Genomic DNA, 6471 nt, shown 5'->3' with positions numbered 1-6471 from the left:
AAAATTTGGAAATCCTGGAAAAGGTAACATTTCTCATTTATCAGTGAATATCTGTAATGAGTTTATTGACGTAATGGGAAAACAGGTCCAAAACAATTATAAATGAAGTTAAGTAAGCAAAATATTTTTCTATTAGCTTTGATAGTACACCCAAGTTGTCTCATTTGACCACCTAACTTTTATGATTCGACACGTAAAAGACCGTCTTCCTGTCGAAAGGTTCCTAAAATTTATGCCTATTAAACACGAAATTGTTGTTGTTGTTGTTGTGGTCTTCAGTTCTGAGACTGGTTTGATGCAGCTCTCCACGCTACTCTATCCTGTGCAAGCTTCTTCATCTCCCAGTACCTAATGCAACCCAAATCCTTCTGAATCTGCTTAGTCTAGTCATATTAAATACGATAAATCTGAGTATTTAGCGCAAAGCATCTTGAATTTGTTTGAGAATCATGATATTCCGATAAAAGATTGCAGAGGTCAAAGCTACAACAATGCCTCAAAACGTCGGGGAAGTATACTGGTCTGCAAGCAAGGATCAAGGAAAGTGAGTTTGCCACCTTTGTACCACGTGCGGGACATTTACTAAAATTATAGGTATCCAAGCTGCTGGGTGTGTATCAGAGGCAACAGACTTTTTGAAATGGTTCAGAAAATGTGCAACTTTTTGTCGAGCTCTACCCACCGATGGAGTGTATTGACAGAACATTTAGGTTCAAAAAAAGTTGTTAAAAGTCTTTTACAAACCAGATGGTCAGCCCGAGCTGATGCAGTAAGCGCCTTGCATGAAGCTCATAAATTATAGAAACTTTGATGTCCATCGCAGAAGATACAGAACACGCAAGATAAACTAGAAACGAAGCCCTTGGTCTACCCAGAAAAATGGGAAAGCTAAAATTTATTATACTAACCGAAATTTGGAGCTCTATATTGGAAAGAATAGACAAATAAAGTAATTATTTTCAGAAAGAAACAATAACATTGCACGTTGCAACTAATTTGTTCGCTACACTTGATGATTTTATCATTAACCACAGGAATAAATTCGATGACTTCGAATCGTCCTCCAAAGAAAGAAACCCGGAATCTGATTACAAGGACCCACTTCAAAGAACAAAACGTAGAAGCTCACGCCAGAGTTTTTTTGATGACTCTGCACCGTCAGTCCAACTGGATGGAAAAGAGAAATTCAAAGTAGAAACCTTTCTTCTTGTAATTGATACCCTGAGTGTTCATTCAAAACGGCGATTAAGTGTGTATGAGAACACTAGTTCACGTTTTGGTTTATTTTTCGCTTCAAAACTCTTGAGTTCCGAAGAGATGAGACAAAGTTGCAAAGTATTTGCTGTGATTTATTATGAAGACGCTAACGAGCAAGAGCTGGCAACGGACTGTCTGCAGTTAACAGAATACTTAAAAATTGTTTATAGTAAAAATGCGGGAACTAATAGTACATTGGAAATATATCACCTTTTGAAAGAAAAGAAAATTGAAGGCAACACATTTCCATATGTAGAAATCGCATTGAGAATCTTTTTAAGCATGATGGTAATCAACTGCAGTGCGGAACGCATCTTCTCCAAATTGAAAAGAACAAAAATTGAATTAAAAATGGCTCTGAGCACTATGGGACTTAACATCTATGGTCATCAGTCCCCTAGAACTTAGAACTACTTAAACCTAACTAACCTAAGGACAGCACACAACACCCAGCCATCACGAGGTAGAGAAAATCCCTGACCCCGCCGGGAATCGAACCCGGGAACCCGGGCGTGGGAAGCAATTGAATTAAGAAGTACAGTGTTCCAAGAGAGATGAACTAGTATATCGCTGATGTCCATAGAATGTGATAAGCTCAAAAATGTGGATTTTGAAGAAGTGATTAACGATTTTGCCTATCTCGAATCTAGAAGGGTAGATTTTTAAGCTCTAATCTTTGAATGCTAAAAGAGTTACTTTTGTGGATTATATTATATTATCTATTCATTTAATGTGACTGTAAAGAAATAAAAATATATCTAGAACCTCGCCAATCTACTTTCTTTGTCTGTTCTAACAGAATAGTGCTCTGACTAGGCCATAGGGGGTCCCATTATCATAATGTGCCCAGGGCCTCCAATAGTCTAAAGATGGCCCTGATAGGCAGTGAATTTCTGAAGATGTTCTCATTGGCAGAACGAAACATGCAACACTACGTGTGGCAATATACTAAACATTAATTTATAACGGTCACTGTGTTAAAAAGCACAATGCTCACCAGCGAACTAAGAACTATTAGTCAGAGGAATTTTCATTTGTTTGTTGATCTTTCTAGTGATTAAACCTGTCGCATTATGAAGTTAAATCAGTTTCTTACTATCATTATTTACAAAACAATAAAGTTTGTTTGTTCGTAGTCGATATTCATGTAAAGGCTAATTTTGGTGTCGTAAGTGCAGCATTTGCCGTATCTGCTCCCTTTGATGGTCATATGACATTTTGTCATATATTGCTTTTGCCGATCCTGTGACGATTAACCTTTTAGGAATGCTCTCAGAAATTAGGAAATCACAGCACTGAGAATGCAGGAATAAATACTACTTTACTTGTAAACATTTTGTCTTCGATTCATAGTATGTGAACGTTTAACAGTTTCCTGTTTTCGCACATATGAAACACTGCGAACATGCAACTTGTGGGTAATATACATTTCTTCAGACTTCAATCGACACGAGTTCTCCCTGCAGAGATGTTAAAATATTTGTCAGAAGTGGGATTCGAACCCACGCCCTCAGACGAGGACCAGAATGCTCACACCCGCTGAGCGGGCAAGGTTAACCTTGAGTCTGGCGCCTTAGACCGCTCGGCCATCCTGACAACGAGCGTTCTTGTCTTCGCTAGCGGTAGTAGCTCTCACTGGCGCGCATGTAAATATATATCGATTTAAATGTTGCATTCTGACCGTTCTGGAGAATTTTCTCCGTGTTGCGGAGCTATAGAACGTCTTAACAAAAAGGTAAAAATAATGTCCAGCATATGGTGACCCGCTAATTAATGAAATACGAGTGTAGAACAACGACCATACTAGACGACTGAACGCATCATTGACGACCATTCGGTGAATTAATAACCGTGGCAATAGTTTATCATGTCGAACATGGCGAAGCATGTGAAATTACGCTCTGGTGGCTATATTGGCTCTCGTATCTAGCAATCCCGCCCCTTTCCCCTTTAGTGAAAAGTGCTACTGCAGAATATAAAAAGGATTTGCGCATTGCGATTACAATCTCCTTTACATTCGCATTTCAAAGCCGGTAAAACGCGGAAGATTACATTTAACGAACGTGCATCAGCTTCTTTTAAATAACAAAGTCAGAAGTGTTCACTATCCAGCAATACACTTGTTCTCTGCATATTGCAGCCTGCCGAAAACCATGTTTCATTGTCGTCAGTAGCATATTTAAAGTTAATATTTTGGGCAACTTGAGTCGGCATTTTCCTTTCGAGCTTATTTATATTTTAAAATACTTATCTTACTAGTAATGTTGTTTATGTTACCTGAGATGTATAAATTATGTTTGTGCAAAGTTTGGTACACGCGTATCTTTTTTTGTAATGAAGTGCTATGCCCGGAAACAAAATGAAGACGTAAATTCAGTGAAGCGAAAATGTATAAAGTTAGAAGTTATAAGAATGGGGTTACGAAGCTGTGCTGGCAGAGATGATATCGGTTCTTTTATGTGGTGGAATGAGTCGAACAGGTCTGATGGTATGTGACCAGTCGAAGAACAGCCAGTTTTCAGAGGAGGTTGGAGTAGCGCTTGTCGATATTTGTCCACTGCTCTAGAATTTTGTAGTCTAGGCCCTAGGGCATCGAAGTTTAATTATCTATGAGGAATGTGTGTAAATAGAGCCTAGGTGGCCAGTGGTTCATTTTAAAGGAATGACGCCGAGTTTTTTGACTTTATGGGACGTGTGAACGGAAATTTACATGGACATTTTCTTGTGTGAACAGCGCTACACGAGTAAGAATAACAACCAATGACATATGTAAATACATAGCTTATTGACTTCATTAAGTGGTTAAAAAAATGGCTCTGAGCACTATGGGACTCAACTGCTGAGGTCATCAGTCCCCTAGAACTTAGAACTACTTAAACCTAACTAACCTAAGGACATCACAAACATCCATGCCCGAGGCAGGATTCGAACCTGCGACCGTAGCGGTCTTGCAGTTCCAGACTGCAGCGCCTTTAACCGCACGACCACTTCGGCCGGCCTCATTAAGTGGTTATTTAATATACGATCGGCCCTCAGAAAAAAAAAAAAAAAAAAAAAAAAAAAAAAAAAAAAAAAAAAAAAAAAAAAAATCAGACGTGCGATCATCCATTGAAGCATGTGAACATTTCATGTCAGTCCCGCCCGACGCATTCCATCCCGGGCATCATGAATGTATTTATTTACTGCAGAACTGTGACTTTTCAGATTCTTCACGCACAGAAAGTAATATCCATTATTTTAACCACCAATTTCCATAAATTCGGAGTGGCCTCACTAGACACAGACAATATAAAATTAGAAAAGCTTCTTCCTTTAATCTGGCGAAACAAATTAATGATATGAACTCTTTCGTGGGCTAAACGACACAATAAAAGACAACCTCGCTGTCTTGTGCATCAGCAGTGCTAGGTGAAGGCTCAGCTTACAGACGTGGGCAATTACGTATCATTATAGGACGACATAGTTGCAAAAGACGTGTAGTACAATAATATAATAAACATGATTGGATGGGACTCACATGGAATTGTATTCTTCAGTAAAGTTCTCTCATTATTGTGTAATTCCGGTGCTCGGTTAACTGTCATTGCAATAATTGACTGGTGTTGTTGTTGTCAATAAAGAACTAGATACTACAACTTCCAACGGCTTAAGGTTCTATGGGGATTTCACATTGTTGTAAGATAAATGCAAAAAATGGTGATCTCTTCCCATTTGTTCCGAATTGGGACTCTCCATAGTCTATACCCACTACCAGCTCTGGCATTATTATGTTCCAAACCATCATCTCAAAGACAATCTGTTATTAATTGGTACAATTGTTTCACCGAATCTAGCTGTGTATTACATATGACTATCATCTGATTTAATTACAATGGACTTCTGTGTATGGGGTTATATCAACGGCAGGGAGTTTGTTCCTCTGTTTCCAGCTAACAGAAGCGGTTGCCACCATATATCAAGATTTGCTTCACAGGATTTGGCAGGAAACTGGTTATAGGTAGGAAATTTGTCGTATCACGTATTGAGCATTTGTAAAAAAATTAAAGATATACTGCACTGAGGGCTGCATCAAAGATATCTGTAAGTTATTTGCCCTTTTCACAATCAAAGGTTACTTTTATGTAACTAATTTATAAACATCCTGTATATTTGAGTGTGTGTGCCAGTGCATGCGTATTATAACGCTGTATAGTAATAACAAAGAAGTTAAAAAACGAATATGCATTGCTAGCAGAAATGTTTTATCTGGATATTCGACGTTGGAAAGATACTGTCATACAAAGTAAATGAGGCAGGAGAGGAGATTTTCATCTGTTGACAGTATTGACAGGGCGTCTACTTAAGTGGTAGAGGTAGAACACAAGTAAAGAGAAATTAATGCTGTCATTTCTTCTCAGTTGCTACTCCAAACATGTTCGTTATATTACACTCCTGGAAATTGAAATAAGAACACCGTGAATTCATTGTCCCAGGAAGGGGAAACTTTATTGACACATTCCTGGGCTCAGATACATCACATGATCACACTGACAGAACCACAGGCACATAGACACAGGCAACAGAGCATGCACAATGTCGGCACTAGTACAGTGTATATCCACCTTTCGCAGCAATGCAGGCTGCTATTCTCCCATGGAGACGATCGTAGAGATGCTGGATGTAGTCCTGTGGAACGGCTTGCCATGCCATTTCCACCTGGCGCCTCAGTTGGACCAGCGTTCGTGCTGGACGTGCAGACCGCGTGAGACGACGCTTCATCCAGCCCCAAACATGCTCAATGGGGGACAGATCCGGAGATCTTGCAGGCCTGGGTAGTTGACTTACACCTTCTAGAGCACGATGGGTGGCACGGGATACATGCGGACGTGCATTGTCCTGTTGGAACAGCAAGTTCCCTTGCCGGTCTAGGAATGGTAGAACGATGGGTTCGATGACGGTTTGGATGTACCGTGCACTATTCAGTGTCCCCTCGACGATCACCAGTGGTGTACGGCCAGTGTAGGAGATCGCTCCCCACACCATGATGCCGGGTGTTGGCCCTGTGTGCCTCGGTCGTATGCAGTCCTGATTGTGGCGCTCACCTGCACGGCGCCAAACACGCATACGACCATCATTGGCACCAAGGCAGAAGCGACTCTCATCGCTGAAGACGACACGTCTCCATTCGTCCCTCCATTCCCGCCTGTCGCGACACCACTGGAGGCGGGCTGCACG

General features: G+C 40.4%; 1 non-coding gene across 1 annotated transcript; it reads right to left on the bottom strand.

Annotated features, from left to right (window-relative positions):
- Positions 1 to 2738: 2738 nt before the first annotated feature.
- Positions 2739 to 2853, bottom strand: Trnal-caa. The gene is made up of 2 exons: positions 2816 to 2853; positions 2739 to 2784 (listed from the first exon to the last, which is right to left on the bottom strand). It is a non-coding gene; the product is annotated as a tRNA-Leu (tRNA).
- Between the last annotated feature and the right edge of the window lie 3618 nt (positions 2854 to 6471).

This window comes from Schistocerca piceifrons, chromosome 1 (assembly GCF_021461385.2).
Source record: "Schistocerca piceifrons isolate TAMUIC-IGC-003096 chromosome 1, iqSchPice1.1, whole genome shotgun sequence".
NCBI classification, from domain to species: Eukaryota; Metazoa; Arthropoda; class Insecta; order Orthoptera; family Acrididae; genus Schistocerca; species Schistocerca piceifrons.
Note: the sequence above shows the minus strand (reverse complement) of the source record. Positions and strands in the feature narration are given on the sequence as shown.